Raw genomic sequence first — 23982 nt, 5'->3', positions numbered from 1 at the left:
GACCAAGTAGGACAGGGAGGGTGGGGGGACTTAGGGGATGGGTGTAATATGAAAGGCACAAGAAAGGCAGATGTGCAAAATAGGTAGGTATTTATTCCACTATATATATATATATATATATATATATATATATAAATAAAATTCTGAGTTAAAACAATTTTTATATTGTTAGAATGGAAAGAAGAAAAAACAAATAAAAACGTGTAAAACAACACAAAGGCTGTTACTGTGATGTTTAGTTAGTCTCTTTCGTTTCAGGAAAGGGTATCAATAGCCTGGACTCTGTTTCAGCCCATGCCATAAATGCAACTCCTCGGAAAAAAAAAATCTCAGGGGCCGTTTTTGGTTCTCATACCATCAACCAACTGTTCATCCACCAGACACCCTTATACCTAGCACACCTTGCACATCCTAATTCTTTCTCTCAAATCTCCCTGATTGATTGTAAAACTCCCAACTCTTGCAGCCACAACTGTATTTATAAAGACATCCCAAATTCCCCGCTCAGCTTGACTACACACAGGGAGACACCATTATAGTCCTGCCTGGGGAATCACACACCTCAAACAAAAACCAAAGTATCAAACAATAAAATAAAGATGTTTGAACACTAAATAAAAAAAAAATACAATTATAAATAACCTCGAGGTTACTACGACAGAAAAAAGAAAAATCTATGGTGTACATCCACTGCTAAACCAAAATGGATTCTGCTATCGCTGTCTTGCTGCATTCCCAGACATCTGCAACTGCGCTTAGCTTTGTTGCCACCTTTATAACATCAGCCAGTAAACGTGCAATAATACGAGCAAGGCTCGTAGCTGAAATGAATGGTGGAACATCTGAAAAAAAAAACAAGAAACAACCTGCTGCTAATTCCAAAGTTAATTTTTTTTCGTTGTAAACCTTCTGACAGATTATTTATGCTTACAGTGTTTTTTACTGCCCAGTATCCATCTGCACTGTACTTTGTTAGCATCCCAATGAGATTATAGCATCACAGTCAGTAGCAACTTGCTCTACCACGCATTTTCCCAGCTCCATCTGCGTGAAGCTCTGTCAGAGTCAGTGAAGGACTTTAGCAAATGAAGAACTGGTGGAGCTGTAGAGGTAGCGGCCTCTTGACTGTCTTCATTCTTGCACTGATACTGCAACCAGCATTCTAGATCCTGGATCTCAGCCTTACAGCTGTCCAGCAACTACTCAGAAGAACCCAGTAAGTTCATTTTTGTGACACTTTGCTAAGTTAAGACTGTAGGTCTTATGTTCTTTCTGCTTCTGTCACCAATATAGAGCCTTTGCAGTATTCGACGGCAGTGAGTGCCAGTTTGATTCTTCCTGTTTTGTAGCAGGGCTACATAATTGTAGATATTTTGTGTTTTGTGTTGAGTCGCGTCCCGTTTACTACCGTATGTGTGTACATGTAAATGATGTCCCCGGAAAACAAATGGGGAAGAATGATGCAGGGAGGCAGCGATACCTAGACTGGTATTTCCTGTTTCCACAACGATTACATCTGGGATATTTGTTATTTAAACTAGAAGAGCGAAGATTAGAAGAGAGCAAGGAGAGAGAAGAAGAAAGGAGATCGAGAGGAGAAAGGAGTCATTTGCATTAATTTTCCAAATCATCACTTACGTTCATTGCGCAACTTTACCGTTTGCTTTTTCATTATCCGGAATATCATCACATCAGCCAGTGCGGAGAAACCCTGGGGTTTGGATTTCATTCAACGATTGCTGAGGACTCACATGGTGAGATTGTTTTGAATTATTTTTGGGAAGGAGCAAAATATCATATCAGCCAGTATTTCATTTAATTCGGGACTTTAATAACTTTGAACTCAGTTGCAGTTTGTTTTTGATCTGTGTTCTGTGTTTCGTGTTCTGTTTATTTATTGTTTAGAGGCAAGGGAGGGCTTTGTATTTTTTTTTTTTTGATTAGAGTAATCCCTCCTCGGTCACGGGGGTTGCATTCCAGAACCCCCCGCGATAGATAAAAATCTGCGAAGTAGAAACCATATGTTTGTATGGTTATTTTTATATATTTTAAGCCCTTATAAACTCTCCCCCACTGTTAACATTATTAGAGCCCTCTAGACACCCTTTAGTCAAAAGTTTAAACTGTGCTCCATGACAAGACAGAGATGGCAGTTCTTTCTCACAATTAAAAGAATGCAAATATATCTTATCTTCAAAGGAATGCGTGTCAGGAGCAGAGAATGTCAGAGAGAGAGAGAGAGAGCGTGCGAGAGAAAAGCAAACAATCAAAAAATCAATACGTGCTTTTGGGCTTTTAAGTATGCCGAAGCACCGCGATAAAGCGGCATTTTTTAGAGGATCGTCCGTATCCTCTAGGCAAACAGCCTCTGTGCAAACAGCCCCTCTGATCACACCCCCTTCGTCAGGCAAAGAGAGTGAGAGAGACAGAGCGAACAATGCAAACAATCAAGCACCGCGCTTGAAGCATATCATATATCATTGAGGAGGTTTAGTTAATACATAATACATGCTCTGATGGGGTAGCTTCTAAACAAAAAATCTGTGATATATATTTAGATATGCTTACATTTAAAATCCACAATGGAGTGAAGCCGCGAAAGTCGAAGAGCGATATAAGGAGGGATCACTGTACTGTATATTGATGTGCTCGTGATAAATAAGATTTATATATATTTCACTGGTGTCTATGGGATAGTGGGGAATTGTATATATATATATCTATAATAATAAAAGGCAAAGCCCTCACTGACTGACTGACTGACCGACTCACTGACTCATCACTAATTCTCCAACTTCCCATGTAGGTAGAAAGCTGAAATTTGGCAGGCTGATTCCTTACAGCTTACTTACAAAAGTTAAGCAGGTTTCATTTCGAAATTCTACACGTAACGGTCATAACGGTCGATAACGGTTGACAACGTCCGCCATGTTGAACTTTCTTATTTATGGCCCCATCTTCACGAAATTTGGTAGGCGGCTTCCCTGCGCTAACCGAAACCGATGTATGCATACTTATTTCGATGGTATGATGCCACTGTCGGCCGCCATATTGAACTTTCCAAACGTCACTAATTCTCCAACTTCCCATGTAGGTAGAAGGCTGAAATTTGGCAGGCCCATTCCTTACAGCTTACTTACAAAAGTTAAGCAGGTTTCATTTTGAAATTCTAGGTGTAACGGTCATAACGATCAACAACGTCCGCCATATTGAACTTTCTTATTCATGGCCCCATCTTCACGAAATTTGTTAGGCGGCTTCCCTGCGCTAACCGAAACCAATGTACATACTTATTTCGGTGGTATGACACCACTGTCAGCCGCCATATTGAACTTTCCAACGTCACTAATTCTCCAACTTCCTGTGTAGGTAGAAGGCTGAAATTTGGTACTTATTTCGGTGGTATGATGCCACTGTCGGCCGCCATATTGAACTTTTAGCGGAAACCGATGTCCGTACTTATTTTGTTGGTATGACACCACTGTCGGCCGGCATATTGAACTTTCCAACGTCACTAATTCTCCAACTTCCCGTGTAGGTAGAAGGCTGAAATTTTTTTCAGGCCCATTCCTTACAGCTTACTTACAAAAATTAAGCAGGTTTCATTACGAAATTCTACGCATAACGGTCATAACGGTCAACAACGTCCGCCATGTTCAACTTTCTTATTTACGGCCCCATCTTCACGAAATTTGGTAGGTGGCTTCCCTGAGCTAACCGAAATCAATGTACATACTTATTTCGGTGGTATGATGCCACTGTCAGCCGCCATATTGAATTTTCCAACATCACAAATTCTCCAACTTCCCGTATAGGTAGAAGGCTGAAATTTGGCAGGCTCATTCCTTACAGCTTACTTACAAAAGTTAAGCAGGTTTCATTTCAAAATTCTACGCGTAATGGTCATAACGATCAACAACGTCCGCCATATTGAACTTTCTTATTCATGGCCCCATCTTCACGAAATTTGTTAGGCGGCTTCCCTGCGCTAACCGAAACCGATGTACGTACTTATTTCGGTGGTATGACACACTGTCAGCCGCCATATTGAACTTTCCAATGTCACTAATTCTCCAACTTCCTGTGTAGGTAGAAGGCTGAAATTTGGTACTTATTTCGGTGGTATGATGCCACTGTCGGCCGCCATATTGAACTTTTAGCGGAAACCGATGTCCGTACTTATTTTGTGGGTATGACACCACTGTCGGCCGGCATATTGAACTTTCCAACGTCACTAATTCTCCAACTTCCCGTGTAGGTAGAAGGCTGAAATTTTTTTCAGGCCCATTCCTTACAGCTTACTTACAACAATTAAGCAGGTTTCATTACGAAATTCTACGCATAACGGTCATAACGGTCAACAACGTCCGCCATGTTCAACTTTCTTATTTACGGCCCCATCTTCACGAAATTTGGTAGGTGGCTTCCCTGAGCTAACCGAAATCAATGTACATACTTATTTCGGTGGTATGATGCCACTGTCAGCCGCCATATTGAATTTTCCAACATCACAAATTCTCCAACTTCCCGTATAGGTAGAAGGCTGAAATTTGGCAGGCTCATTCCTTACAGCTTACTTACAAAAGTAAAGCAGGTTTCATTTCAAAATTCTACGTGTAATGGTCTTAACGGTCAACAACGTCCGACATGTTGAACTTTCTTATTTATGGTCCCATCTTCTCGAAATTTGGTAGGCAGCTTCCCTGCACTAACCGAAACCAATGTACGTACTTATTTTGGTGGTATGATGCCACTGTCGGCCGCCATATTGAACTTTTCAACAGTCTTTGTTACTTATGGGCCCATCTTCAAGAAATTTAGTACTCGGGTTCCCAACGCTAACTGAATCCTACTTATGTACATATATACGTCCATAGCCTGCAGCTCGGTCACCGTGTGAGGCGGCGTTGGGTCCCCCATCCCAACGCCTCCCACGTTGTTGGCTGCCTGCCTATATAAGGCCATCCATCGCTCCAGTCTCTACATTCCCTTCCTTGCTTCGCCACAGGATTCACGTCTCCCTACTGATAACTACAGCCTTTTTGTTTAATCCACGGCTTCTCCGCTGTTTTATTGTTTGTTTATTACAATTATATTTATTGTATAGGTATTTTAGACTTACTTTACATTTCTCAGGTACCCATTTCCTTTATCATTCCAACCCCCATTACCATGTCTATCGAGATGATCACTATCGATCAAAGAACTATCACTTACCGAGTGGTTTCCATGCCCGGAGATACCACCTAGCTTTTCCATTCTCTTTGTTACATATTGCACGGCCATATCAGGCTCACTCTTGATATCCGGAGGAACATTGTGTCTTATGTATTGAATGACTGGGACAGGTTCAAGGTGTGGACTGATGACGGTACAGGAGATAATTATACTACACAGGAGCACTATAAGAGTAAATGCTTAAGCCTTTCACCTATGGTTCTGCATGTGAGTTGATGGCTACCGCTGAATTGTTCGGTTGTTGCTTTCAAGTGTACCGAAATGGCCAAATATTTTACACATTTCGACAACCACCAATGCCTCTTAAACATCTTAGATTCACAGGTGACGATTTCATTAGTGGACACTTTGATGTTTATGAATGTTTAAACTCTCAAAAGCTGGATGTGATTTTATCGCTGAAACCGGTTCTGTGCTTACAACGCTTGACAGATGCCGAATGTCACTTCAATACAACAAATCCTGCAAATACTGTCATAATTGAAACAAACCATGAAACTCAAACCGATTATGACAGCAGCAATCCAAGCTGTGAGATTTGAGACAAGATTACTGTTCACATGGCCAACTGTAAGTTGCATGCTAAAGAGTAAGCTCAGCGCACAGCTTGGTCATATTACAACCGGAGGGCCGAACTGACAACATGGTATACAAAGAGATCCTTAACAAATAATTATTGGCATATTTTCCCTCAGTTTAAAAAGGTAAATTTTTCTTCTTAATAAAAATTTTAATGCAGTATTTCGCCGCTGTGAAGCACGGGTATTTTGCTAGTATATATATATATATTATTGAGTATCTTTCTGTCCTTGTATATATGTATATATATTAGTTGCACATTTCAATATATCTGCACTTAATTTTACACACTGATTTGCATTGCCTGTTATTTCATTGATAGGGGAAAAATGACTGTTTGTAAGGGGTACGGAATTTTATTTATCTAGAGAGTCCTCAGTGTAGCCAAGTCACTGGTCTTGGTTGTGTAGTTGCCGGTCTGGGTAAAGGGGTCGGCCAATACAGTTTAAATTGCTCTTTCAAGTAGCATACTATCCTTAAAGGGACCATTCACTGTTACCGGTTTTTAGGCTGTCCTGCAGCTGGCACTGAAACTACACATTTGCAAGACAGAATCCCAGCTCATATTGTTGGTGACTCATTGTCAGGTTGATGCAAGTTCTCAACACCATTACAATACACATTACATTACAATATGTTTGTGGGTTTTGATATGTGTTGTCTTTGTGGCATTCAGCAATAAAACAACTACATAAAATCATGTAAAGTTGTGCTATGGTTTATACCTGCATCACAGAAAGTATTATTTCTTGTATTTTATCCATAACATTAATGTATTTTTTGACTTATACACACAAGTTTCAGTTAAAAAACTTTCTTTAACTAAGTTCGTTCTTAGTTTGCTTCCATACTGTAGATTTAGAAGGTATTCAGATCCCTTCACTTTTTTGTATTTTGTTACCCTGCAGCCTTGTGCTAAAATCTTTAAATTATTTTTCTCCTTCATCAAGCAACACTCAATACCTCCAATGACAAAGCAGATAAAGGACTTTTGAAAATTTGTTGAAACAAAAAAACTCAAATATCCCACTGATACAAGCATTCAGGCCCTTTCCTCATTTACAGAGAGGACCCTAAGGCACCCCTATGTTGCTTTTACTTTGTGTTTAGAGACATTGACCTGTTGGAAGGGGAACCTTTGGCCCAGTCGGAGGTCCAGGGCACTTTGGAAAAGGTTTTAATTAAAGGTATCGATGTACTTTGCTCCATTCAACTTTTCCTAAATCCTGCCTAACAGTCCCTACTGCTGAAAAACAAACCCAAAGCATGATGCTGCCACCACCATGCCTCAATGTTGGAATGATATTGCATAGGTGGTGAATGGAGCCTGATTTCCTCCAGACAGTGTGCTAATCTTCATTTCAGCAGACTACAGATTCTGTTTCTCACAGTCTGAGAGTCCTTTACGTGAAAAACATCAAGTGAGTATCCAAATGTCATTTACTGAGGACAGGCTTCTGTCTGACAACTTTTCATAATGCTCAGATCTGTAGAGTGATGAAGTGACAGTTGTGCTTATGGATGTTTTGTCTCATCTCTTGCCAAGTTCGGGCGTCCGGGAGTGCATTAACCCCCAAGTATGTGGCAGTTTAAGGGTTAATAATGATTAATAGAATATAATGCACAATTCACCAAATTCAAGCATCATAGCAAATGTTCTAAATACTTGTGTCAATGGGATGTTTCAGTTTTTATTTTTAATAAATTTGCAAAAATTTTTAAAAATCCTAAAAAAGTAATTTAAATTATTTTAGCACAGGACTGCAACATAACACAATGTGAAAACAGTGAAGGGTCTGAATACTGTTTGAATGCACTGAACATGCATAAATTCTCTGACCCTATTCAATACAGAACTGGGAAAAAGGTAGAGAAAAACCCTGAACTGGACATTTGTCCACTAGCACAAATATACCCACAGTCACACCCACTGGAGTAATTTATATTTGCAAATTACAGTATTTTAACTCACACATCTCTGGGATTCAGGAGATGAAATGGAATACCTGGATGAAAATCCATGGAGACACTCAAGGGCAAATGTGTCTGGAGAAAAACAGACAGATAGTAATCAAATTATATTTTGTGTCAAAAATAAAGCTTAGATATTGCAAATTTTTAATCAGTTTCAGTTTGTAACCATGTCGTAAATATTACAACCAACTTCCTAATATTTCTGCAGATATGTTTTAATGATTGACTTAAGCAAGCAATGTACAAAGTGTTTTAAAATACCACCCAATAATACATATTACAGTTACATCCACATTGCATTGCTTTTATGACTGCTGACCTGTCAACTTGACATCTGTCATAATTAGTATTTTAACCATAGTCAGGTCTAACATGCACTTGGATCCATACCAGTCTGCCTTTAGGTTAAACAGATTATGGGAGGATACAATGTTCCTTCAATTTCATAATACATACCCTTCATTTGCATTCATCTAGCCATTTGCCCAGATCCTTTTTACTGAGTATGGCGTTGCTTTTAATACAATTATTCCTCTCAAAATTTTTTTTAAAAATTGGCTTGGCAATTAATCAGTCCTTGTTTTATTACCTTTTGGATCTCTTTTATGAAAGCAGGCAGGCGATGAAGCTTAAGAACAACGACTCTAAGCCCCTAACCCTTAGTAAAGGGTGCAAGTTTGTACTTTATCCTCAGTCTTATCTTGTCTTTATTTTCAATCGTTTTGCAGAAAAAGGCTATTTTTCTTGAAAGCCTGTAATGATATTCAAGTTCACAAACAAACACCACAAACTGTGAGATGTTGAGATTTCTGCCCCTGCAATGCACAAAAAAGGTAGGGTGGGGTGGGGGGCATGCCTTAAAAACATCACACAAAACTGCTAGACCATGCCTATTTCTGGTCTAGCCGACTTGATTGGCTAACCTCAAATCAAAGCCTAGAAATGGGGCTAAGGCTTTATAACACTAGAATTCCTGAAGCCTACAAACAAATTCATAATCCTGGCCCAGAATCCTTTTTCTATGTTGTGCTAATAATGACAGGAAGTGTATAATGTGTGAGAACTTTAGTCCAAATATCAAATAAACATGTGCGCTTTTCCATCCATCCATTATCCAACCCGCTATATCCTAACTACATGGTCACGGGCGTCTGCTGGAGCCAATTCCAGCCAAAACAGGGCGCAAGGTAGAAAACAAACCCCAGGCAGGGCACGCACACACACCCACACACCAAGCACACACTAGGGAAAATTTAGAATCGCCAATGCACCTAACCTGCATGTCTTTGGACTGGGGGAGGAAACCAGAGTACCCAGAGGCTTTTATTCAAGAATATAACCAAAGACAAAAAAGCATTTGATTTACGTGTGGCTGTCAATCGACAGGGAGTTTACACGTATTCTTGAATAGTGCAGAGATAAGAACTGCTGCCTTATAACCCGAAGATCCTGGGTTTGAGACCGGGTGCTCTGTGTTTTGAGTAGTGAGCTGCTATTATTATTATTATTTCTACAATATAATAAAAACATACATTTGGTTTGAGTCTGTAACACCCGGTGTAAATTTTGGCTACTTACAAAAGTTAGCGCATGTTTTTTTATTATTCAGTTTTATTCTCTCAGTGACGTTCACGTGGTACAATGAACTTGCCTCTTTCTCTCTGAGTTGATGACATTTATCTCCATTCTTTTCACAAGAGCAACGCTGCGGCTGATGCCTGCTCAGAACTGTTTGTTGTAGCGGCAATCAAAGATACGAAGTCCTGTGACCGCTATCAGACTGGACAAAGCCAGGACCATAGCAACAGAAAGCTTTTTCACAGTGCTTTCACTGGCTAATAGAATGCTGTAACGTAATGCAACTCTGCTTGGCACCATAAGTAAAATGGGACTCCCACCTACAGCTTCAGTACATGAGGAATTTGCCACGCTGCTGTTTAGATCTGACAGTGCTGTGCTGACAGTGGGGGGATGGGATAGCAAGTGGCTTGCTGGTTGTGCTGATTGACACATTTACAAAACAAAAGACGCTGGTGGAGAGGTGTGAAGGATTTAATGTGGGGTGGGTTTGCAAGTTTTTTTGTAGGCTTCAGGAATTATAGTGTTAAAGTTCTAAAGTTGTCGAAAAATTTCCACAATAAAGAAGAGAGTGAAACTGATAAGTCTCTGATCTGAACAAAAGAAGCACAAAGTTGCTTAATAATATTTTGAGAATTTATTTAAAAGAAAAAGTAAACAAAAGAGATTGCAAGAAAAAATATAACCAAAAAATAAGTTTTGCTTAAAAAGGCAAACTAAATCTACAAACAAGTAAAAGTACCTTTAAATAAGGCAGAGGTTCTTTCACAGGGCTTCAAAGACACTTTTCAAGGTAAAACAGAGGAAGTTAAGCTCATTCTATGCCTAGTATCAAATATCACTCCAGGTCTTATTAACCGACTAATATTTTTAGTCTCTTTTTATATTCTCTAATGGCAGCTTTTTCTCGTCTCCTCTCACATTTTATCCTTTTTTTTTTGTCCTGACTTTGTTATTTATCTTGATTTTCAGAAAGCATTTGATAAGGTCCCACAAATGAGGCTAGCAATTAGGGTGCAATGTATAGATGGGTGCAGAATTGGTTGGGAAGCTAAAGTTTTATGGTGTGAAGAACCTTATCAGAATTAGGGAATGTTGAAAATGGTGTCCCTCAGGCATCACTGCTGTTTTTAATATATACAGATGATCTGGATAGGTAAACAACAAGTTGGTTAAGTTCACAGATGATACAATAACAGGCTAGGTAGAGTGGCAGATAATCTAGAATGATCTGAACCATTACAGAGAGACAGTATACAGGCTTGGACAGATTTGTGGCAAATGAAATATAATGTAAGTAAATGTAAAGTATTACTCATGGAAGGTAAAGATGTCAGATTTGAATACAAAATGGGGAGATTCATTTCACATTCATCACTATCTACATCCTGAAGTCATTAAGAAGGCTAATAGGATGTTAGGTTACATATCATGATGTGTGGCGTTCAAGTCAAAGGAGGTGAAACTTAATGGGTTATTATAAACTATTGAGCGTGCACCTGGGGCCTCATGTATAAGCGGTGCGTACGCAGAAAAATGTTGTGTAAGCCCATTTCCACGCTCACATCGCGATGTATAAAACCTAAACTTGCCATAAAGCTACGCACAGTTTCACGCCAGCTAAATGCTTGGCATACACTAGTTCTCCTTGCATCAAAGCAGTGCTTTTGTTCTAGTGTTGTTTCCCTTTCTTTTTTAGACCCACATCCCTGACGCAGCTTTGTCAAATACAGTGATACCCTTGTATACGTCCGCTTTGGAATAAGTCCAACTTGGTATACGTCCTGTTTGGACATGAAAAATTTTGCTTGGTATATGACCTTTGTTTGGAATACAACTTGCGTGCTACCCTTGTTTACCTCTCTCTCGAGACAAAGCCATGACTGCACACGAGCGTCAGTACGGCAGTTGCTAGTATTCAGTGAACAACCCGTGTGCAATCTGCTCGTATATGATTGTTAAATGATGTTTTTGTTCATTGCTTTATGTTTGGGTGTTGATTGCTCTGGTCTGGGTCTTTTGAGACGTATGACTGCCGGAGGGAGGGGTGTGGTTTATAAGGCACGCTGTATGGAGAGTTGGTTAAACATGGTTCAAAATAAACAGCATTCGAAACGTTATTCTGAGTGTGTCGCTACTTCAATCTAGAGAAAACTACACTACCCTTGTTTACCTCTCTCGAGACAAAGCCATGATTGCTTACAAGCATCAGTACGGCAGTTGCTAGCATTCAGTGAACAACCCGCGCGCTACCCTTGTTTACCTCTCTCGAGGCAAAGCCACGACTGCCCACAAGCATCAGTACGCCAGTTGCTAGCATTCAGTGAACAACCCTATAACCCTCTGTGAATTTTCACGTGATTTTGTGTTTTTTCGCATAAATTTGAATTGACTGTTGAAAATAATGAAGGTGGCATGCGTATCAGGGACTTGGCTGCTGTATACCGTATACCGAGAGTGACGGTATCTATGATTGTGAAAAATAAAGACGTTAATAAAAAGTAAATTGAGGTTACATTTTCATTTATTGTACGTAATTTATTTTGTATTTATGTATTTTAGTATAAAGCAGTGTTTAAATTATTTTATACAACCCCATCAATGTATAATATGCCAATAACAATAGGATTTTTTTTTCATGGGAACTGATTAATCATTTTCCCTTTATTTCTAATGGAAAAAAATTGTTTGGTATACGTCCTGTTTGGTATAAGTCAAAGGATCTGGAAAGGATTAAGGATGTATACCGAGGTACCACTGTACACTGAAATTAACCACATATTGTTTATTAGTTTAAGGCATCTGATTGTAATTAACCTGTAACAATATAATGGTCCACGGAATAGCCAAACTATTCCAAATACCATACCTGCTTTAGCGTTGTTCCTCTCAAGTATTTATCCCACTGTATCTGAGAGGTCTTTTGGATCCCACTTCCTGACACCACTGTAGTGACTAAGGAGGGTGAGACATAAAACGTGTGCTTCAGAAATGATGCTCAACAGATGCTGAGTTTCTTGAAAAACAAGAAACTGAAGAAAACAGTGAAAACCCTTCACCAGACTGCTGTTTGGTGTTGCAACAAAACAATAAATACAAACTATGCTGTTTTTGCCCCTTTTTTTACACTGCACTCTTAATTACTCTCCCTGTTCACTCAAAAAGCTTCTTCCTCAATTCTTATCCACACACACACACACACCCACACCCATACTTACTTTCTGTCTGTGCCCCCCATGCATGCACCTCCTGTCTCTGTATACAGTCATAAACAACCACTAAACATATTAAACAGAAAACATTCTAAACATTCATTACATATTGCTCATAAAACTTGCTTGTAGTTGTGTTTTTGATTTGTAAAAGCTTTTAGAAGAAATTTTTTGCTTTTTTTAATCTACATAGAAGAAATGTTATGTGCTAGTGTAGTAAGTGAGAGATCAATGGCTACAGCAGCCAATGAGTTTTGTGGGAGCATTGCCAAGACTGTATACATTAAGACTCCATCCCCACCACCTGAATAATAAAAAGCCTTTAAAAATAAAAATCTTAATTGGTGGACCTCTTGGTCTTAATTAATCACATCACATCTTTTAAAAAATACTTTATTAAGGCCTTTAAAAAATTATTTGCTAATCATACAGTATCTCTGGCATCCATAGCTCAGTCCGTCATAGAAGCTGTTTTCTGTCTTAATTTGAATATCACAGCTGTCAGATAGACTTCATGTGCACAAAGGTGAATTTTGAATTCAGGTTTCTATTGAATTTGTTAATATTGAACTTTTGTTCAATAGTTTGTTTGCTTTCAACTTTTTGCGAGTTCTGCCTCACTGAGACACTCTAGTAAATAAATAATAAGATGATGGTGGAAAAACTCCTAGCAATCTGAGGCATCAGAGTCAAAACTGCTCAAGTGGATAATGTTGTTAATCTCACTGTTGCTTTTTGTACATGGAAGAAAAAGGGGCTAAATCATGAGAAAGAAAACCAAATTGAGGAAGATGGTATTTTTCTATGTGCTTCAAAACGAAAAAAAAAAAAAAGAACTAACATTTTGTCATGATTTCCCTTCTTTTAACAGAATTAATTAGATCGGCTGTCCAAAAAGCAGCCGAATATAAATTACAATCATTTTGTTTGACTGCCTCTCATTTATCTTGTTTCAAAGAGGCAGCAAGCCCTGAAAGAGGACCCATCTTCTCTGTGTTTTTATCTATTATCTTTGTGCTGGAGTTTGCTTATTATTCTTCAGAAAATTCCATTAGATTTTGTGTAGAGTAGATTTCAACCGTATGATACTGTTTGATCCTTTTCCATTTTCTAAATAATAAAATAGAACATCTGTAGAAAGACAGGACATTTTCATCATTTTTATTCAAATTGATGTGGACTTTTGCAAATGGGTTCTAATTGGTAGTAGATTACAGATTCTCAAACAGCCTGTAACTCCAGGGAGCACAACATCTTTAATGCCGTAATACCTTTGGGGAACTGAATGTTGAATAATTAAATAAATGATTGCATTAAACAATAACTCATTAAGATGCTAGGAGAAACAGAGTCAATATGCTACAAAAATATGCATTATTAGACATCTTCTTAATCTATGGAATTCTTCTACTGTATATGATGAACCTAAAAGCTGTTGAACCTAAACATCTTTAGTATGGCCAATCTGACCTTAACTGGACTTGATCAGAGAGAAGAAATATTTTTAGGAACTCGTAAAAGTTTATGGTTTTCACGTGATTTATATATAATATTATCAGGAGGCATCTTAACTTAGCAATTACTTTAAGGCTTAACCACTTTTTATTGCATTTTGTTAGTCCTCTCCTGCCTTGTCCCCTCTAATGATTCCATGTTTCTTTGTTGCTTTTGATGTCAGACTCAGATTCTCTTTAATGACTCTCAGCCTATCCACAGATAAACTCTCAATGATTTTCCCGGATACATTACAAACATCCTTGGAGGACATTGGCTTCTTTTATCTGGTCTGTTTTATATTGCTATAGATTGGTGGCCAAAAACCTTCAGTAGAAGTTTCAGCAAAAAAAAAACCAAAACATTTCTAGTAAACATTACTTGCTGCAAGGTAGAAGCCACAGAGCAAGTTCCCATTTTTACAGGATAAACAGTTAAACTTTAAAATGAAAAAAGTTTAAACAATTATGAACAGAAATGTTACTCAAATGAAACCAAGGATATGTAAAATTTTATTGTATTGCAGATACAAGCATTGGTTGAAAGACATAAAACTTGCTAAAACTACTAGTCTTTGTTTTTTTACAGTTTCAACAAAAAATGGAAAAAAATACTTGATAGTAAACCTACTGAAATTAGTTTTGTATTGGCTCACAAATATAAAATGTAGCATATACCACTAAATGTACCATTCAGTATAACAGAAGATCATAAAATGGTGCAAAATTCAAAATAAGAAATACTGTAAACATAGGCATAAGAATTCAAGAATGACTCTTCTGTAGCTTAGCCTACCACTGTATGCAGCTATTAAGTGTACTGACTGACTGTAGAAGGTAGCACCACTATTGTAAGATATTATAATCAGAAAATAATTCAAAATGAATCACAAATGCAAGCCAAGGCCTTTACCAGGAAGACTACAGTCAAGTAAAGAAAGCTCAGAACATGAAGCCAGAATCTTGGTCAAAAAACAGTGTATGAACGTCCACAAACTGAAAGAAAAGACACTTAACCACAGTCAAAATGCTTGACCATAATTTTAATTAAGGACATGTTATGTTTCAAGTACTTCGCCATCTTATTTGACATTTGTGTTGTTTGGGAATGACTGTTTTTGATGTGTTTTTGTTATTTTACTTGTGTTAATACTATTTTATTTAAACATTATTTAATGTTGATATAGATAGTTTCTTTGCAGCCTTTGTCATTTTTTTAAAAGCGTTCGACTTGATCGAGCTGTCCTGTGGGACATCCTGAGGGTTCGCTGGATCCCCTCAAGGTTGCTGGATATCATGGCCGCTGGTGCTGTGAGTGCTGTGCAGAGTGGAGGCAGAACCTCAGTGTTTTTCACAGTTGATTCTGGGGTTCGTCAGGGGTTTGGTTTTGCTCTTACTCTATTCAATGCTTGCATGGACTGGGTGTTGGGCAAGGTCATCCAGCGGCCGTGAGGCATCTGCTGGTGAAGAAAGATTCATGGATCTTGACTTTGCTGACGCTGCTGTAATCTTCGCGGAGTCAATGGAGGCTCTGATCAGGGCGCTCGAGAGACTGAGTGAGGAGTTTGAGTGTCTGGGCTTGTGAATGTTTTGGATAAAAACCAAGATCCAGGCCTTTAATGACCTCTTGGGCACGGCCATCAGCAGTGTGTCTGTTTGTGGAGAGAGTATCAACCTTGTTGAGAGGTTTACTTACTTTAGCAGTGACATTCATATCTCTGGTGACTCTATGAAGTCAGTAGACGTATTGGGAAAGCATGGGGGGTGTTCATGAGGTCACTGGAAAGGGTGTGTGATGCTCCTGATATCTATGCAAAAGGGCGAAGGTCCAAGCCTTTAGAGCCCTGGTGCTTCCTGTCTTGCTATATGGTTGCGAGACATGGATGCTATCCAGTGACCTGAGATGAAGACTGGACTCCTTTGGTACTGTGTCTCTCTGGAAAATCCTTGGGTACCGTTGGTTTGACTTTGTGTCAAATGAGCGGTTGCTCATGGAGTCCTGAATGAGGCACATTACCTGCATTGTGAGGAAGCGTCAGTTACGGCACTACATCCATGTGGCACGTTTCCCCGAGGGTGATCGAGTTCGTAAGATCCTCATTGTTGGGGACCTGAGTGGCTGGACCATGCCAAGGGGTCGCCCACGTAACACCTGGCTGCGGCAGATATAGGGTAATTTTCGGAGGGTGGGACTGGACCTTGCATCTGCCTGGGGGGTTGCAAACCGGGATCCCGAGTTGTTTCGTCGTGTAGTGGATGCATGCTCCCCAGCTTGACTTCACTTGATAGCAGGAGAACTAAAAGTTGACTATAATAAATGACTGCTAACATTAGAATATGGTTAGTGTAGAGGTAAGAATGGCTGCTTCTAAATTAAGGGCTTGTGGGCTCAATCCCAGGTCTTCCCCACATTTACCTTTATGAGTAGTGAGCTGCTGTTATTATTACTATCATATAATACAGTAAAAGCATACATTTGTTTTGAGTCTGTAACTGCCGGTGTAAAGTTGTGCTACTTGTAAAAAATATCGCTGAAGGGATATACACAGACACACAAACGCTGGTAAATCATGTCTTCTTGTACCTTTTTACTTGAATTTTTTTTATTCAGTTTTATTCTTGAATAAAAGTACACTTCTTTCATTATATCTTTACAAAAATGTTTATTTTGTATTTCAGTAACCACTTGAATTAGATCAAATCTGTCTCTGCCTCTCTCATGCACGCTCACACACATCCATGTTTGAAAACACAATTATTTGAAAATGCTATGTCATTTGAATATGATTTGTCATTTAAACATTGGACAAGATTGATAAAAAAAACAAGGGCTGTGTTATATTGTATGGTAGTGATAATGCAGACAGACTTCTTTTTGGGTGCATACACCATCAGTATGGCATTGCCAGATCCAAATACTAGCATGGAGAATTGCACGCGTGCTGAAGTGACTTTAGTTGCAGGTGGAAGTTCCACTTTATTTATGTTGCCGAGCAGAATTGTGTTGCATTGCAGCAGTTTATTATGCACCAAAGGTGACGTGAAAAAGTTGTCTGAAACCGCATTATGACCACAGTTTCGGAAAGTCTTTCTCCCATGGGACGACTGGGATCTTTTCCTAAGGAGTAGCATTGCACATGCACATGCAAATCTATCGTTTTTCACACATTCTGAACGGGTGTCTTTGTTGTCAAAGTACAAATGCTACATGATTGTCTGAAAGCAGTCACAGGGCATTGTATTTTTGATTTCCGATACAATAAAATACTGAGCAGGCCCCAGCCACAGCGCTGCTCTTTTGAAAAGAATGGAGATGAATGCCAACTCAGAGAGGGAGAGGCAAGTGTGTTGTACCACATGAACTCACTGAGAGAATAAAACTTTAGCAAGTAGCAAAACTTTACAATGGGTGTTATAGACTCAAATCAAATGTATGTTTTTATTTTATAATAGTAATAATAGCAGCTCAGTACTCAAAACAGAAAATGTGGGGAAGACCTGGGATCGAACCTACAACCTACCTCTTGATTTAAAGGCAGTCATTCTTAACTCTAACCCACCCATGGAGTTCATAAATGGGCTTTGGTTTTTACATATTGACAGCAACATATAAATTGAATAATTTCTTTTTCTTTGGTTATATTCTTGAACTAGCAGAATACCCGCGTTTCGCAGAGGAGAAGTAGTGTGTTAAAGAAGTAATGAAAAAGAAAAGGAAACATTTTGAAAATAACGTAACATGATTGTTAATGTAATTGTGTTGTCATTGTCATGAATGTTGCTGGCATATATATATACACACACACACACACACATATATAAAAATATATATACGCATCATATATATATATATATATATTGTAATAAATAAAGAGTCCTTTCAAAATAGAAAAAGGTTTGGGGGTTGTGCCCATATATTGTCGTCCAGACAGAAATGAAAGAAGATGATTCAAAATGACTTTTCAGTACAAAGTGAATAATGTATTGCAACAAAATAGCGTTTATATAACAGATGGGATGATGGGAGAGGAAATGGTTGACAGGAAATGACGATTGGAGGCGGGACCACGGAACCAACATCATCATGAGTAGACCAGAGTAATCGAGTGTGGAACTGGAAGTGACGTCATCGCGGCCATTTTGGAATTGAATCTGGAAGTGTTTATTTTTCTTCCGGTTTTCTGTAGATAGAAAGAGATTCAGGTAAGCACTGTGTGATAAACCCTTGTCTCGCAAGATTTCACTCACCTTTAGGCTCTTTGACTGCCTCCAACTCGCACGTGTGTGACATGACCGCCCCTCAGCCCAGACCCATCCGGTCGGGCGACCTGCACCGAGAGGCCGTGGACCCGGGAGAGAGCATCTGCGTTGGCCTGCAAGGAACCCCTACGATAAATAACGCTAAAACGGTATGGTTGAAGATCCAAAAACCACCTAGTGACGCGAGGATTTGACTCCCGATGAAGGGACATCCACTGTAAAGCGGCATGGTCCGTCACCAGAGTAAACTCGCCCCAATAGGTAGTACCTTAATGATGTGATAGCCCACTTAATCGCCAGGGCCTCTCGCTCCACCGCAGCATACTTCATCTCACGGTCCAGCAGTTTCCAGCTCAGATACATAACGGGGTGTTCAGCACCGTCGATACATTGGCTCAACACAGCACCCAGTCCTGTGGCCGATGCATCGGTTTGGAGAACAAAAGGAAGAGAAAAGTTAGATTTTAATACAGGTGCTGACGTAAGGGCCAATTTTAAGTCACTAAATGCTTTATCTACTGTATCATCCCATACCACTTTTATAGGTGCCCGTTTCTTTGTCAAATTAGATAAGGGCGTAGCAATTTCTGAGAAATGTGGCACAAAGAGACGATAGTAACCAGCTAATCCCAAAAATGCTTGTACTTGCCGCTTATTTATCGGACGGGGCCAATTTATGATGGCATCAATTTTAAGACATTGTGGTTTCACGACACCTCCCCCCACTAGATAGCCCAAATATTTGGCTTCTCTCAATCCAAAGAAACATTTCTTTGGATTAATATGAAGCCCTGCTGCTGCCAGTGTGGAAAGTACCATTTTCACCTGCCGTACATGATACTTCCATGTGCTGGAATAGATGACGACGTCATCTAGGTAGGCGGCACAATAGGAATTGTGGGGCCGTAGCAGTGTGTCTACCAGACGTTGGAAAGTAGCTGGCGCCCCGTGCAAACCAAATGGAAGGACCCTGTACTGCCAATTTTCACTGGGAGAGCTAAATGCGTTTTTTTCTTTTGCAGAATCCGTTAAGGGAATTTGCCAATACCCTTTTGTCATGTCAAGGGTAGTTAGGAATTGAGCGCTTCCTAGTCGATCGAGCAGGTCATCCACTCGCGGCATCGGATACGCATCAAATTTAGAGACCTGATTGAGTCGTCGGATGTCATTACAAAACCTCCAAGACCCATCGGGTTTAGAAACTAGAACAATTGGACTAGACCAAGGGCTATAGCTTTCTTCGATAACCCCTAAATCTAGCATTCGTCTAATTTCCAGCTCCACTTCCGCTTTCTTTGCCTCCGGGAGTCTGTAAGGTCTCTCCCTGACAATCACTCCAGGGTCCGTAATAATATCATGCGCAATCAACGCAGTACGTCCAGGTAATTCATCCACCACCTCAGGTACAGACAAGATAGCCTTTTCGAGATTTTGCCTCTGTTCTGGTGTCAAATCGGAACCAAAATTAAGTTTGGCACAGGACATAAAAAGTGAACTAGGCTGTCCGGAGGAGGGATCGGGTTCCCTTTCCTTCCACGATTTCAGCAAGTTGATATGATACACTCTTTCACTCGGTCGACGATTAGGTTGTTTAACTAAATAGTCGATGAGTCCTTTTCTTTCTTTAATTTCATAAGGTCCTTGCCAATGAGCTAACAATTTATAATGTGAGGTTGGGACTAATACCATAACACGATTACCTGGGACAAATTCCCGAATGGTGGTGTTTCTATTATAATAACGTGACTGGGCTGCTTGCGCTTTTTCTAAATTTTCTTTTAGGATAGGGCTGATTTTCTCTAGCCTATCGCGTAATTGCGTGATATATTCAAGAATATTTGAGGTAGGGAGTACCTCCTCCCAACCTTCTTTTAACATGTCCAAAATCCCTCTGGGTTGTCTTCCATACAATAATTCAAAAGAAGAAAACCCTGTTGAGGTTTGAGGGACTTCCCGGTAGGCAAACAAAACGAGAGGAAGCAACTGATCCCAGTTTCTTCTGTCCTCGTTAACTACCTTGGGTAACATCTGTTTTAATGTCTGGTTAAAACGTTCAACCAATCCATCAGTTTGAGGATGATAAACCGATGTTTATAGATGTTTTATCCTGAGTAATTTGGCCACTTCCGTGAACGTTTCTGAAGTGAAAGGAGTCCCTTGATTTGTTAAGACCTCCTTGGGGATCCCAACACGCGCGAATATCCCTACCAATTCCCGTGCGATATTTTTTGAATTAGCTGAGCGCAACGGAACAGCCTCTGGAAAGCGAGTGGCATAATCTACTAGAACTAAAATATATTTAAAGCCTTTTAACAAGGGTTCTAATGGACCAACGAGATCTATACCCACTCGTTCAAACGGGATGTCAATAAGGGGAAGGGGAATAAGAGGAGCTTTAGACCTTCTGGGTATCTGGCGAAGCTGACACTCCGGACATGAAGCGCAAAATCGCCTGACCTCCTCATTAACTCCCGGCCAATAAAATCTGAGTTTTATCCTCTCCAAAGTCTTTTCGGAGCCTAGACTGGCTCCTAGAAGGTGGGCATGTGCTAATTCACATACGTTTCGCCGAAACGTACGTGGAATTAACAACAAAGCCCGCACTTCACCCTTGTGTTCTGCCACTCTATATAATAATTAATTTTTAATTACAAAGAACGGCATTGGTGGCATGGGATCTAGGTTTGTACAACCATCTGTAGATACTACCGCATTTCTAGCATTTTTTAATGAATCATCATTCCATTGTTCTCTTTTGAATGATGATGGGGTTATTCGGAGGTGTGTCGTTAAGTTTTGAATAGGATCTTTTTCGAGTTCAATGGGAGGGGCTATTGTCTCTACGTCTTCTGCGTCGACTGTACCAGCTCCCGCAGAGGATGATGGGACATCAAAACTTTCGCACTGGGTACCCGTATGGATCCGTGCTACTGAGGGACACGGTGTGGAGGCAGTCAGAGCATTATTCTCCATCACTAAGCCCAAATTCTTATTAGATGCAGTTACGTTCTTACCGCTGTTAATTTTATTCCAATATCTTCCTAATATGACTGGAAAAGGGGGATCGGGTAATACTGCCATAGCCATACTGGTTATTTTATGCTCTACCGATATTACACACCTGGCTGTTTTGTAATATTTAATATCCCCATGTATACACTTTAGAATAGTTTTCGCTTTAGTCCACTGTTGCGGTAATACGTAACGGGCAGCAACAATGGAAATGTTACTCCCAGAGTCAAACATTGCCCTTACCTTTTTGCCATTTATAATAACTGTACCTGTATATGGAAGAGACAGAGGGTTATTCACTGTGGCACAGTACCTTTCTCCCCTTACTATCGAGCAATCCATAGGCTAGTAGGCACAGTTCGGGGACAGATGTCCGATCTCCCCGCACTTGAAACAGCGAGGGGGACCGGCTATTCTGTCCCTTCTACGAACGGCAGGTTCGGGAGTCTGTCGGGGGGGCTCAGGGATTGCCCCACGTATCTGTTGGGTTCGGCGAGAAGTCCGTTCCAACCGCCCCGATTTATAGGCTGCCCAATGACGCTCTGCTTTTTGGATCAAGGTGTCCATATCCTCGAACGTATGCTTTCGTATTTGTTGGGAGATGTGGTCAGGGAGGGCATGTACGAATGTCTCGCACGCAAGGAGCTCAGCTATTTTGTGGGAGGAGTTAATGTCGGGCCGTAGCCAGCGACACACCTTACCCCAAGCTTCAAAGCCCTGAGTTCTTAACGGCCTTTCAGATCAAATTGCCACTCCCTCCACTCTCTCGCCTGTTGTTCCGGTGAAACGCCGTAGCGCTTGAACACCTCAGTTTTCAAAGCATCATAATTGGCTGCCTGCTCCTCGGTTAAGTCGTAATAGGCCCTCTGCGCCGTTCCCTTCAAATAGGGAGCCAGTAGGTACGCCCACTCCGACCTCGGCCAAGTGTTCCGCTTAGCCGTACGTTCGAAAATCAAAAAGTAAGACTCGATGTCATCTGCTTCAGTCAAAGGAGTTAACTGAATTGGCTGTGACCGAGCCACCTCCGTCCATGCGTCCATGCACCAGCACGGGAACGAGCCTCGGTTTCTGCTAATTGGGTCCTGGTTTCCCACATCTGGATCTTCAGAGTTTGGAGATCGCCCATGATAGTATGTAGCACCGTATTGAGGTCCTGTTCTTCGCTCATGACGAACAAATATCCTGCCGGCTACGGAAATTGTAATTAATAAAGAGTCCTTTCAAAATAGAAAAAGGTTTGGGGGTTGTCCCCATATATTGTCGTCCAGACAGAAATGAAAGAAGATGATTCAAAATGACTTCTCAGTACAAAGTGAATAATGTATTGCAACAAAATGGCATTTATATAACAGATGGGATGATGGGAGAGGAAATGGTTGGCAGGAAATGACGATTGGAGGCGGGACCACGGAACCAATGTCATCATGAGTAGACCAGAGTAATCGAGTGTGGAACCGGAAGTGACGTCATCAGATTGGAACCGGAAGTGACGTCATCGTGGCCATTTTGGAATTGAATCTGGAAGTGTTTATTTTTCTTCCGGTTTTCTGTAGATAGAAAGAGATTCAGGTAAGCGCCACGTGATAAACCCTTGTCTCGCAAGATTTCACTCACCTTTAGGCTCTTTGACTGCCTCCAACTCGCACGTGTGTGACAATATACATATACAAATATAGACATATAGATATACATATATACACATATATAAAAACACACATATATATAAATATATACACATACACACATATATATACATATATTTACATATACATATCTACATAAATACTGTATATACACATATATATACAAATCTACATATATATATATTAGGGGTGGGACTCGATTAAAAAAAATTATCTAATTAATTAGAGGCTGTGTAAAAATTAATCTTGATTAATCGTATGTAATCACACATGAAAATTTGCCCCAAATCGCAAATTTTCTTTTTAAATTTAAAAGGGTTTTAGAGGGCGACAGAATCAAATAATAGACATGGACATGAATATTGTAAACTCAAGCTCTTTTAATTTCTGAAAAAAAAATGCTTTTAAACTGCATTTCAATTCAAAACAGAAACAAAAATATCATCCCTGGCTAAAATTGGGCAGACTTAAAAATAAAGTGGTATTTTAATTACTTTAAGTACATTTTCAGAATGGTATTGTCTTTAAATAATAATAACCAAAATTTCAACATAAAGTGCAGTTTTTCTTCTTAAAAAAATAAGGCAGAAACATAAAAGGTAATTTGACCAGCTTAATCTTTAAACTCTGAGTAACCTTAACTAAATTTATTTTGTACATTAGGCTAAAACAGTGTGATCATTGAACATTTTGTAATTAGATGTAATTAGAATTACTAACGGTCACGGAAGTCCAATGATCCCCAGTAAGAGCCACAAAGTCCGCTTTCTGTAATGCATCTAATTTTGCTTGCTTTTCAGTGTGCACAAAACCATGCTTTTATCAAAGCTTCCGTCAGGTAGTCTTTTGAAATGAAATTTTCCTCCGATCAGTCGTAGGAACGCGCTTTATTCCGACTCTAACATGTTTGTAGCTCTGATGTGTGCATCAATGTAATCGATGTACCAGGAAATCATGCATTGACAAAAGTTACCCTTTGCTTGGAATTGAAAG

This window comes from Polypterus senegalus, chromosome 14 (assembly GCF_016835505.1).
Source record: "Polypterus senegalus isolate Bchr_013 chromosome 14, ASM1683550v1, whole genome shotgun sequence".
NCBI lineage: Eukaryota > Metazoa > Chordata > Cladistia > Polypteriformes > Polypteridae > Polypterus > Polypterus senegalus.
This window is presented reverse-complemented; position numbering follows the sequence as displayed.